The sequence below is a fragment of the Simochromis diagramma genome, unplaced genomic scaffold (genome assembly GCF_900408965.1).
Source record: "Simochromis diagramma unplaced genomic scaffold, fSimDia1.1 OVJJ01000361.1, whole genome shotgun sequence".
In the NCBI taxonomy this organism is placed as follows: Eukaryota; Metazoa; Chordata; class Actinopteri; order Cichliformes; family Cichlidae; genus Simochromis; species Simochromis diagramma.
The window spans coordinates 2,467,830-2,489,951 of NW_024386860.1; the positions used below are offsets into that span (position 1 = coordinate 2,467,830).

General features: G+C 41.1%; 1 long non-coding RNA gene across 1 annotated transcript; it reads right to left on the reverse strand.

Annotated features, from left to right (window-relative positions):
- Positions 1-735: 735 nt before the first annotated feature.
- LOC120732196 lies at positions 736-17,261 on the reverse strand. Its single transcript, XR_005695548.1, has 3 exons — positions 17,134-17,261; positions 6,717-6,723; positions 736-747 (listed from the first exon to the last, which is right to left on the reverse strand). It is a non-coding gene; the product is annotated as an uncharacterized LOC120732196 (long non-coding RNA).
- Positions 17,262-22,122: the final 4,861 nt, after the last annotated feature.

Below are 22,122 nucleotides of genomic sequence, written 5' to 3' on the forward strand. Positions count from 1 at the left end.
TGTATTAGTTTGTGATATTACCTTAAGAAGATCAAGACAATATATGCCAGTTTTGGATATTTCAATTTGACAAGCATATAAAGATATGATATGAAATCTACAATTTCAGTGTGAATTGCAATGTAAACTGAATCCTTCCAGTCCTTACTAGATCCAGATCTGAAGTCAGATTGATGTTCAAATAAGGCAAAGCCCCACCTTCGGTAAAGTTTTAATCCAAATCAGTGGTTAACACCAAATCGTGTTTGTAGTTAAGGTAAACCCCCCAAAAAATAGTAAAAAAAGAAAAAGGTACAGGCAAATCTAGATATTGTACTAAAGTAGTTGTACTTTTCATTTTGCATTTTTCATTTTGATTCATAATTACAAATAATATTTAACTTAAGTAATTGAAATAATAACCTCTTGTGAATCACCACTCTACCATGATGAATGGGTTTTTGTGTTCCAGTGATTCCAGGAGCTCTGAGTTGTTGTTGTTGTTGGGTTCAGTTTCCCCATCACCAAATTGCTCCTGGGTGAGGACTTGGAATAGAGCTGCTACTCCACATTGAAAGTGCCAGTTGAGGTGGTTTGGGTATCTGAATAAATGCCTCCTAGGTGAGGTTTTTTAGATATGTCCTACCAGGAGAAGAACAAGGCAGACCCAGGGTATGCTGACTATCCTTTCCAGCTCACTCTGAGCTCAAATGGATTGCCAGGAAGGTGGGTCGGTGGATGGATGGATGGATGGTTATTTACCTTATACTGGGCCTTGGTTCAGCACCTATGTTCAAGCACGAACCATTTTAGTACTCTCTCTGTCCATTTGAGCAAACTTTCTTCTGATTGTCCGAAAACATGTGAACAAAAGGTTTGGACTGCAGGACATTATTGGGAATGCTTGCTATCACTGGCACCATACAAAGCTGAGACAGAATAAACAAAAAGCACCAGTGTGGTATTTCTTAACTACTCTGCCTACTGTGTCCTGCATTTGAGTTGTTAACCTGTTGCTCTGTGTTTATATCGATAATGTTCTGGATTTTAAATGAATGAGCACATTTGCATACTTTTTTGGCAGTTTTACATATTATGTCTGATTTGCAGCTTATTTATAATAAATGTGTGTTATTGTGTAAGATGCTTGAATCAGAATCCAGGACAGTTGTCATGGGGACCAGACGGATGGTGAAACAACAGTTGATTGTACTGAATGTTACTGGCACGAAAAAGTAGCACTGTTCCTTTGTGTCTTCTCTCCTTTGTACCATCGCTCCTCCTTTGTCCCCCCTTCTTCTTCACTCTCCTCTCCTGTCTTCCCTTGAGTTTTCTCTCCTCTCTCTTCCTTTCTTTTTGCCCCTTGTCTCCCCCTATATTCTCCCCTCTCTCGCCTTACTTGTGCTCCCATTCTCTACAAATCTATATGCAATCATCCTACTGCAGCAGCCGAATTTAAATGTGGAACAAATGTTGTGACAGACTAAAGCTGGATAGAAGTCCTTATCCGCAGAGTGAGAACTGAATTATCCTGCTTGAGTGAGCTGCTGACACACACATATTGAGATGAACAGAGAGAGAGAGGGCAAGTCTCAACAGAATTAAAACAACCTTTCTGTCTGTCTACCAGTAACCCTGGAAGTCAGTAATTCCTTAATTCCACTGTGGAGACATTCAAACATTTTCTTTGACTTAAAGTTGTCAGGTTTTGCCTTTCCTCAGCGGTAGCCGTGAGCCACCAGGACACCTGTGGAAGGAAACTTAAATAGTTATTCCAGCAATGTAGCATTAGCCCTGGATAGAGTTGGGAGGCTTTAAATGAAAGGACTGCATTAGTCAGACCTTGTCTGAAACTCAATCAATGAAAATCCATATTGGAGGACTAAAATAATCTGAGATAACCTGAGATAACTAAAATAATCTGAGGTGTGGCTCTTTGATTTTTTTCTCTTTATTCTGCTAAACTTGTAAAAACAATAGAGTGTGCCTGGTGTCACAAACAACTTAAAATAAACCACAAAGGAAGTGATCAGGTAGTTTATCTTGGGTAAGTACAAAGTGACTACAAAGTTACTTAAGTTGGAGTTAAGCATCATCTCATGCTAGAGGTGCATTTTTTTCCCATGTTTTTTCTTATTCCCAATATGGAATCAAATATTATTAACACGTTAATGTGGATACAAATGCTGTGGGAAAAAGTTATGCTGCATAAGAATTTTAACTTTCTGTGGGTTGCAATTCATAACTTGCTGTACCAGGATGTCATCTGGGAAATACTGCAACATTTCACATACTTAGGTATTAGAAAGAAAAGATGAGGTTGCAGGACAGCTGGTTTAAATTCATTTTATTATAGTGCATGGAAGTAAAATCACTCGCTGATGATTAAATGAGAAAGAAACAGAAAGAAATACAACACAGCTTTCTTCTTGTTTTATTTCTTATTATCTTAACAGAGATTTATAAAGATATCTTAAGTAATCAGGTAATTCTTTGATCTTTTGCAGTTTTGTCTACATTTCCATTCAAATAATGCAAACTGGTTCCAACCCCCCAAAAAAGCTTCTAAAATTAATAACGTCCCAAAAAGATTATTTTGCACCAAAATGGGTCCCAGCAAAGCTTGCTCTAATTGTTCACTGCAGACAAAACAGTTGTTTATTAGAGACTTTGTGTTGTTGCAATCCAAAATGTTTTTATTTTGGGTCATTCAGCCTGGATGATCCAGATTGCTGCTGTTACAATAACATCACATCAATGTTTAATAGTCTGCAATGCAGAGATAACGCCTCTGATAGTCAGTGTGTGTGTGTGTGTGTGTGTGTGTGTGTGTGTGTGTGTGTGTGTGTGTGTGTGTGTGTGTGTGTGTGTGTAGGTGTGTGTGTGACAGAGGGAGAGAGGTTTTGCATGTCACTGACAAAAAAGAAAGAGAAACAAAAATGATGAGTGTGAGGGATAACACATAAATACATTCAAGTGTAACCATATAACTCAGTTTCCATTAACATTTTTTGAGTCTCACAATCATCCTCAAAGTTGAACTGTTATTTTTGGTCATCCCAGAACGGCGCGCCAATCCTGTTTCATAACAATTTGATTTATTCTGCCAACAGGGACAACGATAAGAAAGCTGATAGTGCTGCCAAGTCCTCAAAGAGCAGAGTACAGAAGACAAAACATGAAACATTCAGCAGAATTTGGCAGCTGCTTTTTGAGCGTAAATAAATCAATTAGATGTACAGAGCCTAGAATAAAACACATTTTCCATTGCTATGGGCCCATTTTCTGGTCCAGAGCTGCTGGTGTTCTTATGAAATGGAGCTCATTTAGTAGAAAAAAAAAAAAACCTCAAAAGAAACCAGGAGCAATAATAATCACAAATATTTTCACTGCACCACAGTAACTCAAGAATAGGCAGCTTACCATTTAATACACTGGGTTAACAAACATCTGAAAAATTATCTTGTATTTTGCTTTAAATACTTTTTCCCACTTGTCAGGAGAGCAAGCTGCGGAAGTCAGACGTCAGCCAGGGGTGAAGTGAAACTATAATTCAAGGCTCAAATTTGACCAGGTGCTAATTATAAGTGTGTTGATATAGTCAGGTTTTTTAAATGAGACTTTTTATATATAACTTGCCTGTGTGCACCACAACGTTAGATTTGAAATCAAAGTCCAGACGTCAGTGTCATTTCAAGAGGTTTGAATGAAATATTTAACTGTTCAGGAATTATAGCCACTTTTGTACACTGTTCCTCGTTTTCAGACCCACAAGAATAGCTGGGCAAACTAACATTAAAAAAGAACGGCTTGGTCATTGAAGAATATCTCAGTTCTTTGCCTCAGTTTTGCAGCATTTGGCTGAATCTGAGCACAAGGTGTAGCCGTGTACATCTAAATTTATCCTTCTACTTCTATCAGCAGGCACGTCATCAATAAACACTAGTGACCTGGTTCCACTGGCAGCCATACATGTCCATGCCATAACATTGCCTCCACCGTGTGTGACAGATGAGGAGGTATGTTTAGGATCATGAACTGTTTCTGTCCTTCTCCTTACTTTTCCCCTTCCTATCATTCTGTTCCAAGCACTTGTATCATCCTTTCTTGTCACACCAAACCACTGCAGGTCCTCCTTCAACACATCCACTAATCAAAAACACTTAAGATCTTATTTGGTGGCAAAATATATTTTGCTGACCATTATATACAGGCAGTTTTTATGTCCAAGTGATCATTGCAGTTAAAGTTTATTTTGTTAACGCTTTAAAATAACTGCTTACATAAGTGCCTGGAGGCATTGCAAGGTGGCAGCAGCAGGTCTCAGCGAGTCTGCATATGTGCACTTGAAAAGCAGATGTGTTGTTTTCAGACCTAAGTTATGTTTGCAAAATTATTCCAAAGTCTGTGACTGGTTTTGTTACTGTGTTTTCACCATTGTATGCCCGAAGGCACATACACGCAAACACGCACACAGGTGGCTGTTGCTTTATGCCACGTTGTGTTCCCCACGGCAACCATGCAGCGGTCTCACACGTACACGCACACACCATCCACTTCTTCTATACAGGCTTCTTCCCTCCTCACATAACCGGCTGACAGACAGCTTAGAGTATCTGTTATCTTCCTGTACATGAAGCACCACATACCCCAGTGGTTTTCAGCATTTTGGTGGCACATTTACAAAAAACAACATGATTCTCAAGCAAACTGGAATGACCCAAATTTGTTTAGCTTGGAGGAGGAAAAAAAACATAAGCTCATTAGATTTAATTTTAGACATGTGGTGTTGATGTGGACTACATTTCAAACAAAAATGTAAACTTCCTACATTAATGTGGCATCTTTTACTCTTTCTGGAAAATAGTACACTTGAAAGAAAAGTAGACTCGTAATTCAAGCTCGATTCCTGCTTGTTTCCATCGCTTGGTTTTTCCCACCTCTTGGGCCATTCATTATATTGTTGTCATCTCGGTTTTGCCAGTCACTTCATTTTTATTTTATCTTCTCTTATTTGTTTGTGTGCTTGTGTATGTGACCATGACTAACAGGTCACTGCTGTTCAGCACTGCAGCCAATCCCTTTAGGTCCTTGTTTCTGCTGCTTGTTTAGTGACCTTGACAGCTTTTTCCTGTCCCTCTGAGTCTCACTATTCCCACCCTTTGTTCCTGCTCTTTCCCTACATCTTTCTCACATATTTCTTGAAAATCCCATTCTCTTCTATTCCCTCTTTTCCTCTAATCCACCTCTTTTTTTTGCGCTTGTCCTGGTCTTTCTTCTCCTCTTTGCTCTATGTTTAGCTACCTTCTTAGGGTTTTCCATCCCTCTAGGTCAAATCTTTCCTAATCACTTTTAGTACCCTCATCTCTCTCTTTCCTTCTTTCTTTCTTTCCTTCTTTCTTTCTTTCTTTACATTTTTTCTTTTTGTTCCATCTTCTGCCATCATTTGCTTCTCCTCTATTCAGCCAGGGTGAAAAGTATCATTACAGCATAAACTCTAATGGATTCTGTCAGTATTAAGTGAATGTTGGTGGTTACATAGCGAGTGATGTCAAGCAAATACATATATTAAGACCTTTGGTCATGACAGCCTAGAGACTCTACCACCAAATAAATAATTATTTGCTAGGTTCGGCATTCAGTTCGGTTTTGGTTATGGTTTTGTCTTATAATAGTCCATCCATCCTTGCATCCTTTTCTTTCTACTTATCCATCTCATTCAGACTATCCCAGGTGTCATAGGGCAAGAGGATCACAGATAGAGGAAGTGGCTGATATTGAGAAATCCTACCAATGGCTGGACAAATCTGGACTGAAAGACAGTGCAGAAGCACTAATCATGGCAACACAAAGTACTGTCAACATCAAGTAGCCATGGCGTGGATTACCTCTGGGGTCATTTCCAAGGCTTCTGCAGTGGTTATTCATTGTCAAGGTTGCACAGATTGTTTTTGTCTTTTATGAGATGAACACAGACTGTTTTATCCATTGCACCTGCAGCTACACATCTCCTACAATGTAATGTGTTTGATTTTGTCATTATGAGAAAAGACAGTATTAAGGCTGCGGTGACTGAGTTTTATTTCTTGTGAGTGTTGTAACTCCCACTTGGAAATAAACTCTGAAATCACTTCAAACAGATCAGTTAAGATCAGCATGAGCCAGCAGACTCTTTGACTTGCCTCCTCCCATTCGTCTCTCTCCTCCCCCCCATGTCCTCTCCATCCCTCCTCTTTCCAACCTCCCCAACATCCTTTTTCTCTAATTTTCTCCTCTTTCTATTTGTACCTCTATTTTCCCCTTCTTCCTCCTTCTCTGTGTCTCCCGCCTTTCTTCTCACTTACCCGCTCTTCCTCTGCCTCTACCCTCCTCTTTCTCTCACTCCTCTCCTAATCCCTCCTCTCCACCCTAATTTAAACTCTTTGAAGCCTTCAATAAGGCTCCATAATAAGCTTCTCCCTCTCCAGGCAAGGCAAGGGAGCAGCCTCTCAGTTCCCTTCTGCCTCTCTGTGAGTGGAGGCATGTTTGTGTGTGTGTGTGTGTGTGTGTGCGTGTGTGTGTTCGCTGTTTATTAGCATTTCTGCTTGTGAGCTTTCATGCCTGTGTTTGTGGATGTAGCGTACAAGCATGTGTGTGTGCACACTTGTGTCTGTGACAGAGAGAGTAGTGTGAAGCTAAATGCTGAGCAGAGAGCCCTGAGGGGAACTGAGGAGCATATTGTGAGCAGATCAAAATACGACTCAGCTACAGATTAAACTGTATAAGTAGGTTATTGATGCAAAATGTTCTGCAAAAGCTGGAATTCACTTAGAAATTAATGAATTGAAATTAATTGAATTCAACTGAGTTTAAATTTTGAACACTTAATAAAACAAATAATCAAACAAGAGGCGCTTTCATCTTCTCTCAGTAACTACTACAAGTCACATAATGCAGGCTATCAAACAAAACACAGTCAGTATCAAAAAGATCTTTTTCATTTGAGCAGGTGCAGGTTTTCATAAAGGAAATCTCTGTACTTTCCTAAGTCCAACTCCCTTAACCCCCACCTGTCCACAACCCTCATAGCATGATTCTGCCACCACCGTGCTTCACCACTGGGATGGTATTTCGTAGGGAGAACCTGGTTTCCCCTATGCATGATCCAAGATTAAGGTCAAACAGTTGAATGTTCGTTTCATCAACCATAGAACCTGTAAATGGGCTTTTAAGTGGCTTTCACTAATACATAGGTGTGTCTGGCTATTTGGCCTTAAAGTCCAGATGGGTGTAGTGGCACCTATGGTTGTCCCTGTGGAAGTTTTTCCCTCAACCCCTGTGTCTGGCTCGTGTGTCAGTCTACATGTTCCCTGTTTTATTGAGACAGTCTCACATCCTGTGTTAGTGTGTTCGGTTTTGCTTCCTGTCTCATTTTGTTAGATTAGCTCCAGCTGTGTTCCCACCTGTTCCCCATCCTCTTGCTACCCCTCTGTGTATTTAAGACTTTTGTCTTCCTTTGTTTGTTGCTTCTGCATATCTCCCCTTGTGTTTCCCATGGTCCAGGTTTCTGGTTGCTATTTTCTGTGAGCTTATGTTTTAGTTTCTTCCCAGTTTAGGTTTTGTTAGTTTAGTCATTGTCTCTTTTCACATTTAGTTTGTGTTTTTGTGCCTGCCGCTAATAAAGGCTCACTTTCAGTTTAGGTCCGTTGTCAGTGTCTGCATTTGGGTCCACACTCTCTCTCATCTCCACGCCGTATGTCACAGCAGACGTGACAAGTACAGTTTTGTGAATAGCTTGCAAAATCTTCTGTAACATTTTCACTTTGTCATTATCTTGGATTTTTTTCAAACATGACAAAATGTGAAAAAAATAAAAGGCTCCAAATGCTCTCAAGCTTTCATTTTATCTTAAAATCTGATCATGATGTCTGGTCGACTTTTCGATGGGTCGAGCATTTTCACAGAGTTTCTGCAATCGCATTCTCCTTTCAAATGGATCTTGGCAGTTTTGAAGGAAGTTAAAACTCTTAGTCTTGGTCACCCATTTATTCAAGACTAAAAGCTGAAGAAGACGGAAGATGCTAACTGGCTATGTTCATGTGGCTGTGTGTGTATGTTCATTCTTGATAAATGAGTGCATTTACATAGTGATATTACAATTTAAAAACTGGCAACAAACAGAAAGCTGCTGTGCACATCCACACCAGAACAGCTTAGGATTTTAGTGATGCTGAAGGCTGCTGTGGAGATTTGATACCTCTGACTGCATCTAAGCAAAAAATATTCTGACATAATTTAGGCATTTATGTCTCCAGAGAGAACTCACTTCACTGGTGATGGACAACGTGTCAGTGTTTGGTTCATTATGGGAGTCCGTGGCAAGGATTTGGCTGGTTATCTTTGTCCACTGTACAGTACATCTCTTTGAGCTATGATAGATTAGGGAATGGTTTCAGCACACACACACATACAAACACAAACTTGCGCACATGCACATACACACACAAATCTCTTAGCACTTGTTTGACACACATATAAGTACAAAAATAAGCAAACACACAGTATACGCGCACATCCACACAAATATTCAGATGGCACACAAATACACATTGCCTATTGGCTAACTGTCCGCACACGCACACACACACACACACACTGCTCCATGGGTTTATCTTCATGATGATAGTAATCAGTATGAAGCCCACTGGCTACAGCAGCAGGCTGCTTGGTAGTCATTACCGTTAGCTTAACTGTTTACACTCGTTAATCAAATTAGCAAGTCACACACAAGCCCTGCACACACTCACACACAAAACTGCACACACACACAAACATGCTTTGCATACACTTTGCTGAAACACACTAGTAAACACACACGCAAACAGGAGATGTAAACATGAAGAAGGGCTCTGAGTTCCATGTGAGATTAATTATCTCTGTCCTAAAGCAGAGACAGTCAGAGACAGGGGGGTGGAAGGGAGGAGGAAAACAGATCTCCACACTTCTGCAGGTAGAGAGATAAAAATGAGATAAATACAGCGAGAGATGGTGAAGAAGAGAAACAGACACCGGGAGCCGGTGGGTGGTAGACAGATGGGAACAAAGATGTACACGGGAGCTGAGGTCACACCTCTACTTCTGATCTTAAAACTGAAATCTCAGAGTACTCTAAGTATCCAAAAAAACAAACAAACAAAAAAAAAACCAGGCAGAACAACAGTGACAACCAGAGCAGGGAGCCTGGAGGCTATAAGAGAGTTTTTAGTGTCTAGTGGTGTCTGCATGTTTTGTCTTGAGGCCAACTTGTTGAGGCAGTGGTGAAGTTTTGATTCCAATGAGGATGGTGAGCAGCAGTGAGGCAAGATATGATATAGCCACACTGAGGATCAGTGCATAGATAAAATAGGTATAATTGTAGGTTAAATAGTCAATGAACATTACCTTAAAATCTGACAATGTAGCTGCCGCTATCAACCCCTCTTTCAGCCATTATGTTAGAACATGTCTGTGAAACACCATACCCCATAAATTTGCTGTATGCAACACTCCCAAAGGCAGCAGTCATAATCAAATCATCAAGCTTGAGTATAGAAGGATTTTCTTCTTTTAAATTACAGTCTGAGCTCAGCATGAACAGCAGCCTTAAAGCGCTTGGTCATTATTGTCCAGTGACAGTTCTAATAAAGTTTATTTGACCTATCGCCTGACTGTTTACCAAATGACAACAGGCAAGGGGGTTATGAGCTTGATTTGTACAACATTTACAGGAAAAGAAAGAGGCTTGCTCTGGTTCTGAAGCACAACTTCCATTGTTGTGGGGAAGCAAGGAGGCTAATCGCTGGTAGAAAGGTTAGTTTCAGAAATAGAAAGTGGAGAAAGACACAAACTGACAGTTTTAGTGCAGTTAAATTACTGTGGGGGCTACCTGTAATAACCCAAAGATGTGTTAGACACAAAGGCATCAGCATAATGGGAGAAAGAAAAAATATGGAAACATTTGTCAGAGCTTTGTAGCACTCACTCACAGGGGAAAAAATAAACTTGGCAAGAAACTCAATCCAATAACAAAAACAGAAATGACTCTGTTTTTTTCCACAGCTTTCCATAAGCACTGAAATGAGAAATGGATTTTAATTGTTTTATGTTTTTTTTTGTTTGTTTTTTTGGGGGGGGGGGGGCAAAAAAAACAATCAGGCCAGTGACGTCACTGCCTCAGAGATTTGATGCATCAGTTTACACTGCATGTTGGAAAATGTTCAGCAGAGGACGATGGTGTCCCCTCGCTCAAGATGTTCTCAGTAAAGATTAATGGAGAATAGGACACACTGTGCATGTGTATGTGGTTGTATTTTTGTGCCTGGTAGCTGCCCTGTATTTGGTTTCTTTATAAAGACGCAGAAAAAGGATAAGACTAACTAAAGCAGCTAAAGCGCAGATTAGCAGGCAGCAAGCTACTTTGTGATCCCATCTTGCAACAGACACGCACCATTTTTATCATGGCCATACATTATATAAATGAACATTTTACCATTTGCACACACACACATGCACATACACACACAGATTAGCAGGCAACCATTTATTTGCAATATAATCTTTCAATCCAGGACTCGCTCAGTGAATTTTAGTGACGTTACCATAATGACTGCAAAATCAATTCCCATAGCAGTGCATTATGTGCACATTATACGGCAAGCATTCGTTTTACAAGTAAATGACTAACTCGGGTCCTGAGGAAAGGGATGCTTCAAAAAAGAGTTCATGTATTTACATACATATTTCACAATACAGTAGATCTTTTTATACATACAGTATACCGGTAAACTTCACTTGAACGATTTGTTTCTATGGTTATCAAGACGCTAATTGAACCTACTCTGCATATAAACAGTGCTTTCTTTTAAGCTCAATATAAAAATGGGAGTTTCTAAGGCACACTTCCGATTCTGTTCTTAAACACCTGATCCTTCTCTGGTATTTTACAAAGTTATATAGCAGGTGCTCGCTGCCCACTTTATTAGACTCTTTTACTTTAAGAGCTATCTTCATGGCACAGATTCAACAAGGTGCTGGAAACATTCCTCAGAGATTGTGGGTCCATATTGACATGATAACATCACATGATGCACATCCATGATATGAATCTCCTGTTGCGCCACATCCCAGTGATGCTCTACTCGATTTAAATCTGGTCACTGTGCAGGCCATCTGAGTACAGTGAACTCATTGTTTTTGAAACCAGTTTGAGATGATTTGAACTCTGTGACATGGCTCGTTATCCTGTTGGAAGCAATGGTCAGAAGATCGGTGCACTGTGGGATTAACATGGTCAGCAACAAAATCCACGTAGGCTGTGGTATTTTCATGACGCTCAGTTGTTCCGGAGCGTTACAGAGTAACAGTGACAGAGTTACTTTTGCCTTCCTATCAGCTTGAAGCAGCCTGGTGATTCACCTCTGACATCTGACGGCAACAAGGCATTTTCACCCAGAAAACTGCTGCTCACTGAATATTAAAGATAGAGAAAACTATCTTTTTCAGACTATTCTCTGTAAACCCTAGAGATGTTTGTGTGAGAAAATCCCAGTAGATCAGCAGTTCTTGAAATACTCAGAACAACCATAAACAACCTTGCCATATTACTACATGCCTAAATACATTGAGTTTCTGCCATGTGATTGGTTGATTACATATTTGCCTTAATGAGTAAATTTGTATCTAACAAAGAGGCAGGTGACTGCCTATGACCTCAATCATGCCATCACTTTCTAGATTGTAACCCAAACATCACTGACATCTCTGAAAAATATATATATTTAATATAGTTACACACCTCATAATTATGCCTGATTATCCGGATTTTTTCATTAATCCTCAAGTAATGAGGTTGATTTGCTGCGTCGCATTTTGCAGAGTTCCTTGTTATCCTTTTCAAAATCCAGCAATTAACTTCTATTCTGTGCAGCATTCTGGGTTTTTTCTTTTATTATTCCAATAAAAATGTATATTCTTTAATAAATGGTTTAATTTATACCATTTTCGGAAGCAAATACTTGCAGGATGTTTTTTTTTATATTGACGTACTATTTTATATTATCAGTGGCTGTGAAATGTGGGGCAAACATCCCCCTTTTCAGCATGTAGTGGGGTTGTTTATTGCATGTTTACAGCTATGACACATTCATATATGCATGAATGCACTCAAACATAAGCACACAGATGAGTGTAGACACAGAGACCATAAACTCACCCAGACACAGAAACACACGCAGACTGCAAAAAACATAGACGGAAACCCTGCCAGGCGCTGAGAAAACAGATAGTGAAAGAAAGGTAGCGAGGAGATAATGAAACGAGACAAGAAGAGCTGGATAAAACACAAGTGGAGGAAAGTGGAGGTTAAAAAAAAATGCACGCGCGCCCACACACACACACACACACACACACACACACACACACACACACACACACACACACACACACACACAGCAAGAGGAAGGTAATTCCAACGTAGAGAGAGAAGAGAGAAATGTTAAATAGGTGGAAAGAATAAGAAAGTTATACAATTAGAAGGTAAAACTTGAAGTAAATAAAAGAGATAAAAGGACATCGTCAACAGAGAGAAGATAGGTGTTGTAAGAACACTTAGTTCTTACAACGGTTTTATGCTTCCAATCTGAGGCTATTCATTTATTCATTTATTTATTTATATAAATGCATCCTTTTTAAATAGCTATCAGATTTATTGACCAAATAAATAAGTTAGAAATGGGTAATCTACCTGATGATGATACTTGATATTACAATCTGCTTTCTGTGAAACAGCAACACGCTATGCAGCCAACACTTGTTAAATTAATAATGCCACCTATTGACCCACAGTGGTTTAGACAAAAGCATGACAAACTTTTTATAGCATACTGTTTGTTTAAACTGTTTTTCTTTGATGCTATATTTTTCCTAACAAACACACACAAGTCGGATATTGTTAGTAATATGGCTACATTTAGTTTTTTCCTAAATTCCAATGTATTTTAAATACTAATGAAAAGGTGCAGTTCATGGCTAAATTGATCATGTTGTTTCTCAGGGCAATATGTTAGGAGTGGATAAAAAGCCTGACGGACTTTTTAGAGTGGAGCTCAAACATTGTATGTTTTCTTGCATGGATCCGTAACATGGTATATACAGCCTTAAAGTCTTAAGATATGCTTAATTTCTGTATATTTTGTTACAAAATTAGAGTTTATTGAAATGTGCAGACATACATGGATTACAGTATATATGATAAAGAGTTTGTATAATTCTACTGAGCTTGAAAGTCGAGATTTGGTGTGACTATCTTTAGTCTTCATCACAGCCTGAACTCTCATAGGCAAACTTTCTGGTAATTCCTTTAAGTAGTCTTCGGGAATAGTTCTCCAGGATTCATGAAGGACATTCAAATCTCTTTTTTGGATGTTGGCTGCCTTTTTGTTCCCTTCTCTGTCAAGATGTCAAAGTATGTTTTTTGCTGCATTGGCAGTCTGTTTGGGATCTTTGAAAAATGAAGGAGTTGCTTTAGATGAATATATTCCAGATGGTACAGCAAGATGGATCAAAATCTGAAGATACATTTCTGTGTTCACATTTCCATCAATTTTGACAAGCTCTCTAACACCACTGGCTGAAATCCAGCCCCAAACCATGACAGAGCCTCCACCGTCAAACCTGTTGCCACTAATTTTCAGTTCAGTTCTTGTGCAACAGCACACCTCAGCCTTTTCTCCCTGATTCCCTTCCTTAAGAACTGCTTCTTGACAGCCACCCTTCCACTGAGACCATTTCTGATGAGGCTTCAGTGAACAATAGATAGATCACCTGAAATGCCTTCAGGTCCTGTGTCAAGTCTTTGATGATTTTTTTTCCTGACGGGACAAGATACTGTTCATCTAATGTAGATAGTTTTGTTTAAGCGAGTCACTTTTTTTGTCCTCCACTTTTCCTGTTTGTCAAAAAATTGAGGAAACACTGCACACCATGCTAAGTTATGCCAAGCTTTCAACTAATACCTGTTATAAGAAATGAGGGGTAACAGTAAAATCAATTAATGAGGACAGGTTGTTTATTTTTAAACCCTTAAAGGTGACATTCCCTCCTTATCTTGTGGTAATAATGCAGGTCATAAATACAGTGTAACAAATTTGTCTGATTTCAGTCCATTTTAACATATGCAGTTTTGTTGAATTACAATTTTGGATGTATGTTTTCAAAGGAAATGGGGGTTTTTTTGCACAGGGAAAAAAGCCACAGTGATTAACAGTATTGGTTTTTCACTCAATTGCATATTACAACCAGAGTGAATAGTCAAAACGAGGCAGGTAGCGGCGGATCAGTAGGAAGCAGTCAGAAGAGACAGAGTTGTTGTGCTAATTGTAGTCTACCCCTGGTGTGGGTGGAAATGAGATCCTGAAATAACTACTTCCTGGTTCTATTTGCAGCTGAGGTCAGCAGCGGAGGAGTACATCATGCTGATAGGTGTGATGTGGCTCTGTCGGTTTGACCCTCACCTGCCGCGTATCCTTTACTCAAACCCTGGAGGGCGAGTGTGTCAGTGTGTGTAAGCAGACATGCATACATGCAACACATGTGTCCAAATACAAACAAGTAACTGTTACAATGTGTCCACGGTTCGAGTGGGCGACCTTGACTGAGAACAGAAGGAGACACAACCACACACACACACACAGACACACAGACATGCCTCACTAGAAATATATAGTTCTTTGTGTTTAGTTTTTGGGGAGTTTTTTTTTAAATGCAAACGCACAGAAATTCTCTCATACGTAGGATTTGGTAAACTTCCAAGACACACCAACATACGCTTGCACACACACCTCACCTATTACCAAATCATTATGTACAAATAGCTAAAAGAGTACAGAAATAACTTAACCTTGCAAGCTGACACACACAAACATATTCTGTCGCTTTCTCTCTCAATTTGCATCTGACACACACACACACACACACACACACACACAGTATAGGCTTTAGCGTGGCATTGAGTCATCAACCCTCTGCTGTTAGTCTTCCTCTTCCCTTCACTGCAGGATCTTTGGTGCTGTGAAGGTCATGCAGACTAATGAACCTACATGAACACGTGCACACCTACACAGTGCACATACAGTACTGTGCAAAAGACGCACAGATACCACCTGGAAGGCATCTGATTGGTTCAAAAATGCACTACAACAACCCTAAACATGCAGCCAATACCAGCTTCAGTGACAAGAAGAACAAAAAGTTCTGCAGCAGATGGTCCAACTTCTTCAGAGTCCAGATTGCAACATCATGACTTCAATCTGGGATTAGAGCAGCTTGAAGACCAGAATAACTGTGGCAGGTTCTCCAAGTACCTGGAAATACTGAGTGCATGTTCTCACCACTAAATTTTGGTTTTGTAAAAGTTTCACTTAAAGTCACTGAAATAATAAGTAAAACCTATTTATAACATTGTTTTTGAAATCCTCCTTGCTCTGCTTTTAGAGATCTGAACCTTTGCTCTCCACTCTGCCTGCCTACGTCACATGTGCCGCATGTACCTCATTCAGCTGTTAACATGTTGTGTGAGTTCAAATTTATATTTTCTTTATGTAATTATACAGACTGTGCAAAAGCCTTTAGCACTGAGATTAAAGTGAGCCTGCTTTAAGAAATAATTAGATTTTCTTGTTCCTGAAGGTACTGTGGCTCTTTGGCACTCTTGTATTATCGGGAGTCTTTATCAAAGTACTATACCTTTGTACTGCATTTGCACATGCTTTGCAATCATGTGCTGTGCATAACTGTAGCGGTGTGTGAATTAGATTTAAGTGAGGAATGAAAATAGCCGGTTATGGTTAGACACAGCTGTGAAGGTCAAGGTTAGGATAACTGGCTGGGGATTGCATTATGCCGGTAAATATCCCCACAAACATAGCCATACACACTTGTGTGTTTGTTAGGGGCCTGGTTTTCTCCTGCAGGCTGGTTTGAATCGATAGCATGGGAAAGTGCTGAAATAGCAGCCTGATGCATACACACACGCGCACACACACATATACAGATACAGAAGGGTGAGTCACTTGAGCAGAAAACATGAACAAGAATGCTGACTTCTGAAATAAGGCAAACATAGAAAGGAAGAAAGAAAGAGCCAAGCTTTTAATGGTGGGAGTATTTGCTGTGCACTTCTCATAATGTGCTGCTAATTCTTTTCCCTTTTTTCTTTTCTTTTTTTTTTTTTTGTTATTATTTATTTTATTTTATTTTCGGTTGTTACAGATGGGACAGACATGACTGGGAGAAAGAAAGATGAAGGAAAAGAAAAACAGAAGGGAAGAGGGACAGTGAGAAAGGGCACTTAAAAAGAGAAAGAAGAAAAAAAAATCTCCTGGATCACCTGTTGAAAGAAAAAGAAGAGAAAACAAGCAAAAAAAAAACAGAGCAACATACTAAACACAACACCATCATGTTAATCTAGCTAAGTGTAAACAGCAGTAAATACTAAATATTGAATGTTGTTGTGTAGCAAGCAGGGCCAACAGCGCACAATGTGCTTGGAACTAGCAGCCAATAGAGGTGTAGTTTATGTACAGTATGAACAGTGAACACCCGTGTGCCCACCTGTGTGGATCAGCGTGCTTGTATTCAAAAGGTTTCCCCATGTAATGGTCTGCTAGAGGATGTAGAGAGCCATAGCCCTGTCCCCCAGGGCATGAAGCAGGCATGGAGGAGATCCAGGCCCCAGACATCCAGAGGCCCCAGAGTGCGAGAGCCCAAGGAGGACCACCGGAGGGGCATCCGTGCCACCCTCCTGGGAAGAGCTGAGGAGAGCCCCAGATGAGGGGTCACCCAGTAGCCACGGAGCAGAAGCCAGAGGGGGCTGCAGTGGCGTGCCCGCTGGCTCTGTGAGGGCCCCCTTTGCCCCGGAAAAGGCCTGACCGAGCAACAGGAACCAGGCCCCGCCAAGTAGTCACCGGGAGTGAGCTGGTACATACCTGAGCGCCCAGCCCCGGACACCAAGAACCACCAACGCACCAACCCCTGAGGGCATCAGTTACCGGCAGGGAGTGTGGTGAGGGGAGATAGGCCTTTGGAGGGCCTGGGAGTTCCCAGAGAGGTGGAGTGTAAGACCCGACCTGACATATAGACACACACAGACACAAACATGCATTCCCATCCTCATGCACACATATACAAATACTCAGCACTCACTCAACGTAGGGATAGACATACATGGACACTGTACACACAATCACACTCCAGGTACCCTCGCCCCTGGAGGGGGGAAACGGCACCTAGACCCAGGAGATGTTACCCTTTCCCCCGGGTGGAGGCAAGCAGACCGCCCCAGGCTCCGCAGCAGCAGGGAGGCCCCGCATCCCAGATCCCAATTGGACGGCCAACACCTCCTTCCAGCCCCCCCGCCCCGATGGCCAGGAGAGAACAGGGGTGTGTGAAGACCCTAAACCACCCTCCTCTCACTCATGTGTAGTGTTGCTGCGTGTTGTTCTAAGGTGCATTTAAAACACGGGAGAGCATGGTGCTGCTGCCAGAGAGCAGCAGGTGTTAGCACAGCCCCTCCCGAGACACCCCCCCCCCCCCCCCCCTCCCAATGTCTACATGGATTTAAAATTGAGAGGTGGGCACCAGAGGTGGGGTTGAATACACAGACCGTCCACTGGATGCCGTTAACGTGCCCACTCTCAAGGCCCTATATGTATGTGTTATGAGAGTGTGAGTAATGTGGATGTCTAAGTTGTGGAATAAAATTGAGGCTCAGGTGGCCAGAAGGGGACGGGGGTGGGATGCCTCCCCTGCACCCTGGTGACACACCCACACCCCAAGGCCCTACTTATGTGGGTGGGTGTGTTGGAGTGGGAAGAGGGAGGCAGCCGGGGATGGGGAGGAAAAGAAGGGAGGAGCAAGATGCCCCTCTCTGGGGCCAGCTCCCCCGCTGACCCCAGTAGGCACCCCTGTCCTTCGGCACCCACCAAGGCAAGGGAACCCAGGCCCATCCAGACCGGGGCCTACGGCAGCAGGACCGCCCAGCCCCGCAGGACCCGGGGCAGCCCACCCGACCCCACCGCAGAGGAAACTGTACCCACCCTAACATTCAGTCATCTCCCAGACTGCACAAGACAGTAGACACCCAGGTTAAGTTTATTCTCCACCTCTCCTATGACTCTCCCCCACCTTCAGAGTGGACTCCTGCAAGGATGGAACAAACTCCCTGTCAGTTGAAGAGCCCCCTAGTTAGGAAGATGCGCCAGAGGACCCTGGCGCCAGGGCTGAGCCCCCGTGCATCCACCCGCCCACGACCTCGGCGACACACCAACAAGGACCGAAGCCAAAAAAAAAAAGCGAAAAAAAAAAAAAAAAAAAAAACAAGGACCGAAGCCCCCAAGGCCCTCTAAGAGCAATCAGAGCCACTAACCAAGTTATGACCACAACCCCTGGGTTAAGCCCTCCAGGGATAACGTCCCTAGGGATTCTCCAGACGCCCTAAGCCCGTCCCAACCTCCACATCAACCACAATGGCGAAGGCGGGACCAAACCACGACCCCCCACCCCCGCTAGGTGATGGAGCCAATCAGAGGAGCCCAGAGGGATTGATCTAATGTGGTGGCAGAGGCTGTCTTGAGACCAATGTGATCTATTAGATGGTTTCTATATTGGCTAGAATTAAGATTATTTTGTTTTTCCAGTTCATGAGAACCATTTTCTTGGCAATGCATAGGGCAGTAAAAACCATGTGGACTGTATTAGTTTCTGTAGTGACATCATCCAATTTGCCCAACAAGCACACTAAAGGGGAGGTTGGAATTTTACATTTGAGACACTTTGATAAGTCTTCACATATCTCGCGCCAAAACTTCTGCACTGGTGGACAGAACCAAAGAGCGTGGATGTAATTGTCCGGTGTATTGCCTTGACAGTGTGAGCAGTTGTTGAAAGATGTAAAGCCCATCTGGAACATCCGATGACCTGTATAGTGCACTCCATGTAGTATTTTGTATTGTATTAATTGCAGACTGGGATTTCTAATCAATTTAAAGGTTTTTAAGCATATCTGAGACCAGAAGTTTTGGTCTAAGCCGACTGACAAATCTGCTTCCCACTTTGCAATAGGAAGGGATATTGATTCATCTATTTTAGAAAGTGTTCTGTATATTTTAGACAATAATTTAGGGGATTTAAGAGTAAGAAAATGTACTGGTGGTGTTTGCAATTCAACTTGACTGAGGTTAAATTTCTTTTTTACTATAGATTTAATTTGTTGATATTCTAAAAAATCTTTTCTTGTTGATCCCATATTGTATAACTAGTCTGTCAAATGGAATAAAGTCTGTTCCTTCTAATATATGTTCTAAGTATTTAATTCCTTTACAACTCCATTCTGGAAAATTAATCATATTATTGTTTTGTAATATGTCAGGGTCATTCCAGATAGGTGTACGTTTGCATGGGATTAATGAAGACTCCGTTATTTTTAGAAACTCCCACCATGCTGTCAGAGAAGAGTTGATGTTGATGCTTTTAAAGCATTCATGTCTTTTGATGTTTGAGCTGATAAATGGTAGGTCTGAAATCTCTAGATTATTGCATAGTGCCTGTTCAACATCTAGCCAGGGCTCGTCTAAGAAGGTACGTTTTAACCATCCTGAGATGTACTGAAGCCTGTTGGCTAAGAAATATTGTTGAAAATTAGGCAGATCTAATCCTCCTTTATCCTTGGTTCTTTGAAGCATTTTTAAGCTGATATGGGGGGTTTATCTTTCCAAAGGAATTTAGAAATATACGAATCCAGAGATCTGAACCAATCTTGTGATGGTTTGTTCGGGATCATTAAAAGTAAGTAATTTATTTTTGGCAAGATCATCATTTTTATAGCGACCCTTCCCATGAGTGATATGGGATATTGGACGATAGCTTGAGGGAAATAAAGGGTCTTTGCCTGGTTTTAGCAGGAGACTAATGTTGGCAGAATTCATATTTGGAATTAAAAAAAAAAAAAAAGAAAGTACCAAAGAAATTACACAGTAATTCAATTACTTGTCTAGTACTTTAACAATACCACAAAAAAATCAACCAAAAAAACAAAACAAAACAAACAAACATGGTTACAGTATAATTTGCGTTTCCTTTCTTGCATAACATATGAATTTATGAAATAGGTGCTACTTACATTTAATTACAGTATAAGAATTTCTTTGTTTAAAAGAAAAAAGAAGAAGAAAAAAAAGAATTCATATTTGGTGGTAGTCTGCCATTTTCCTTGATTTCCTGCAACATTCTGTGGAATACTGGTGCCAAAATTGTCCAGAATTCTTTGTAGAATTCTGCAGGGTAGCCGACTGGACCTGGAGCCTTATTATTGGGCATACTTATCAGGGCTTCCTGGAGTTCACCTGGCGTCAGTGGCGAATCCAGTGCCATTGCTTTGACTGTCTAGTAATTTTGGAAGAGTTACGTTGTCAAGAATCTGATCAATTTCATTTTTAGACGGGTTTATTTGTGGTGAATATAGAGTTTCATAGAAATCCCTAAAAATGTTGTTTATTCTTCCAGGGTCATATATTGTGTTTCCAGATAAACCTTTAACAGCACATACAGGGAGTGCAGAATTATTAGGCAAATGAGTATTTTGTCCACATCATCCTCTTCATGCATGTTGTCTTACTCCAAGCTGTATAGGCTCGAAAGCCTACTACCAATTAAGCATATTAGGTGATGTGCATCTCTGTAATGAGAAGGGGTGTGGTCTAATGACATCAACACCCTATATCAGGTGTGCATAATTATTAGGCAACGTCCTTTCCTTTGGCAAAATGGGTCAAAAGAAGGACTTGACAGGCTCAGAAAAGTCAAAAATAGTGAGATATCTTGCAGAGGGATGCAGCAGTCTCAAAATTGCAAAGCTTCTGAAGCGTGATCATCGAACAATCAAGCGTTTCATTCAAAATAGTCAACAGGGTCGCAAGAAGCGTGTGGAAAAACCAAGGCGCAAAATAACTGCCCATGAACTGAGAAAAGTCAAGCGTGCAGCTGCCAAGATGCCACTTGCCACCAGTTTGGCCATATTTCAGAGCTGCAACATCACTGGAGTGATGGCCCGTGGCTGGATTGGTAAAGGGCAGAGAGCTCCAGTCCGACTCAGACGCCAGCAAGGTGGAGGTGGAGTACTGGTTTGGGCTGGTATCATCAAAGATGAGCTTGTGGGGCCTTTTCGGGTTGAGGATGGAGTCAAGCTCAACTCCCAGTCCTACTGCCAGTTTCTGGAAGACACCTTCTTCAAGCAGTGGTACAGGAAGAAGTCTGCATCCTTCAAGAAAAACATGATTTTCATGCAGGACAATGCTCCATCACACACGTCCAAGTACTCCACAGCGTGGCTGGCAAGAAAGGGTATAAAAGAAGAAAACTAATGACATGGCCACCTTGTTCACCTGATCTGAACCCCATTGAGAACCTGTGATCCATCATCAAATGTGAGATTTACAAGGAGGGAAAGCAGTACACCTCTCTGAACAGTGTCTGGGAGGCTGTGGTTGCTGCTGCACGCAATGTTGATGGTGAACAGATCAAAACACTGACAGAATCCATGGATGGCAGGCTTTTGAGTGTCCTTGCAAAGAAAGGTGGCTATATTGGTCGCTGATTTGTTTTTGTTTTGTTTTTGAATGTCAGAAATGTATATTTGTGAATGTGGAGATGTTATATTGGTTTCACTGGTAAAAATAAATAATTGAAATGGGTATATATTTGTTTTTTGTTAAGTTGCCTAATAATTATGCACAGTAATAGTCACCTGCACACACAGATATCCCCCTAAAATAGCTAAAACTAAGAACAAACTACAAACTACTTCCAAAAACATTCAGCTTTGATATTAATGAGTTTTTTGGGTTCATTGAGAACATGGTTGTTGTTCAATAATAAAATTATTCCTCAAAAATACAACTTGCCTAATAATTCTGCACTCCCTGTACTGTTTGATTATATTTGTGGACTGCCAATTGCGCTGAGTTCCTGTTGTGTTGAGCCTGTCCATTTCTTCATTTAGTCCAAGGTTGAGGTCGCCTCCAAGAATAAGTGTGCAATCAAGGTGTTCAGAGAGTGCACTAAAAAATCCGTGGA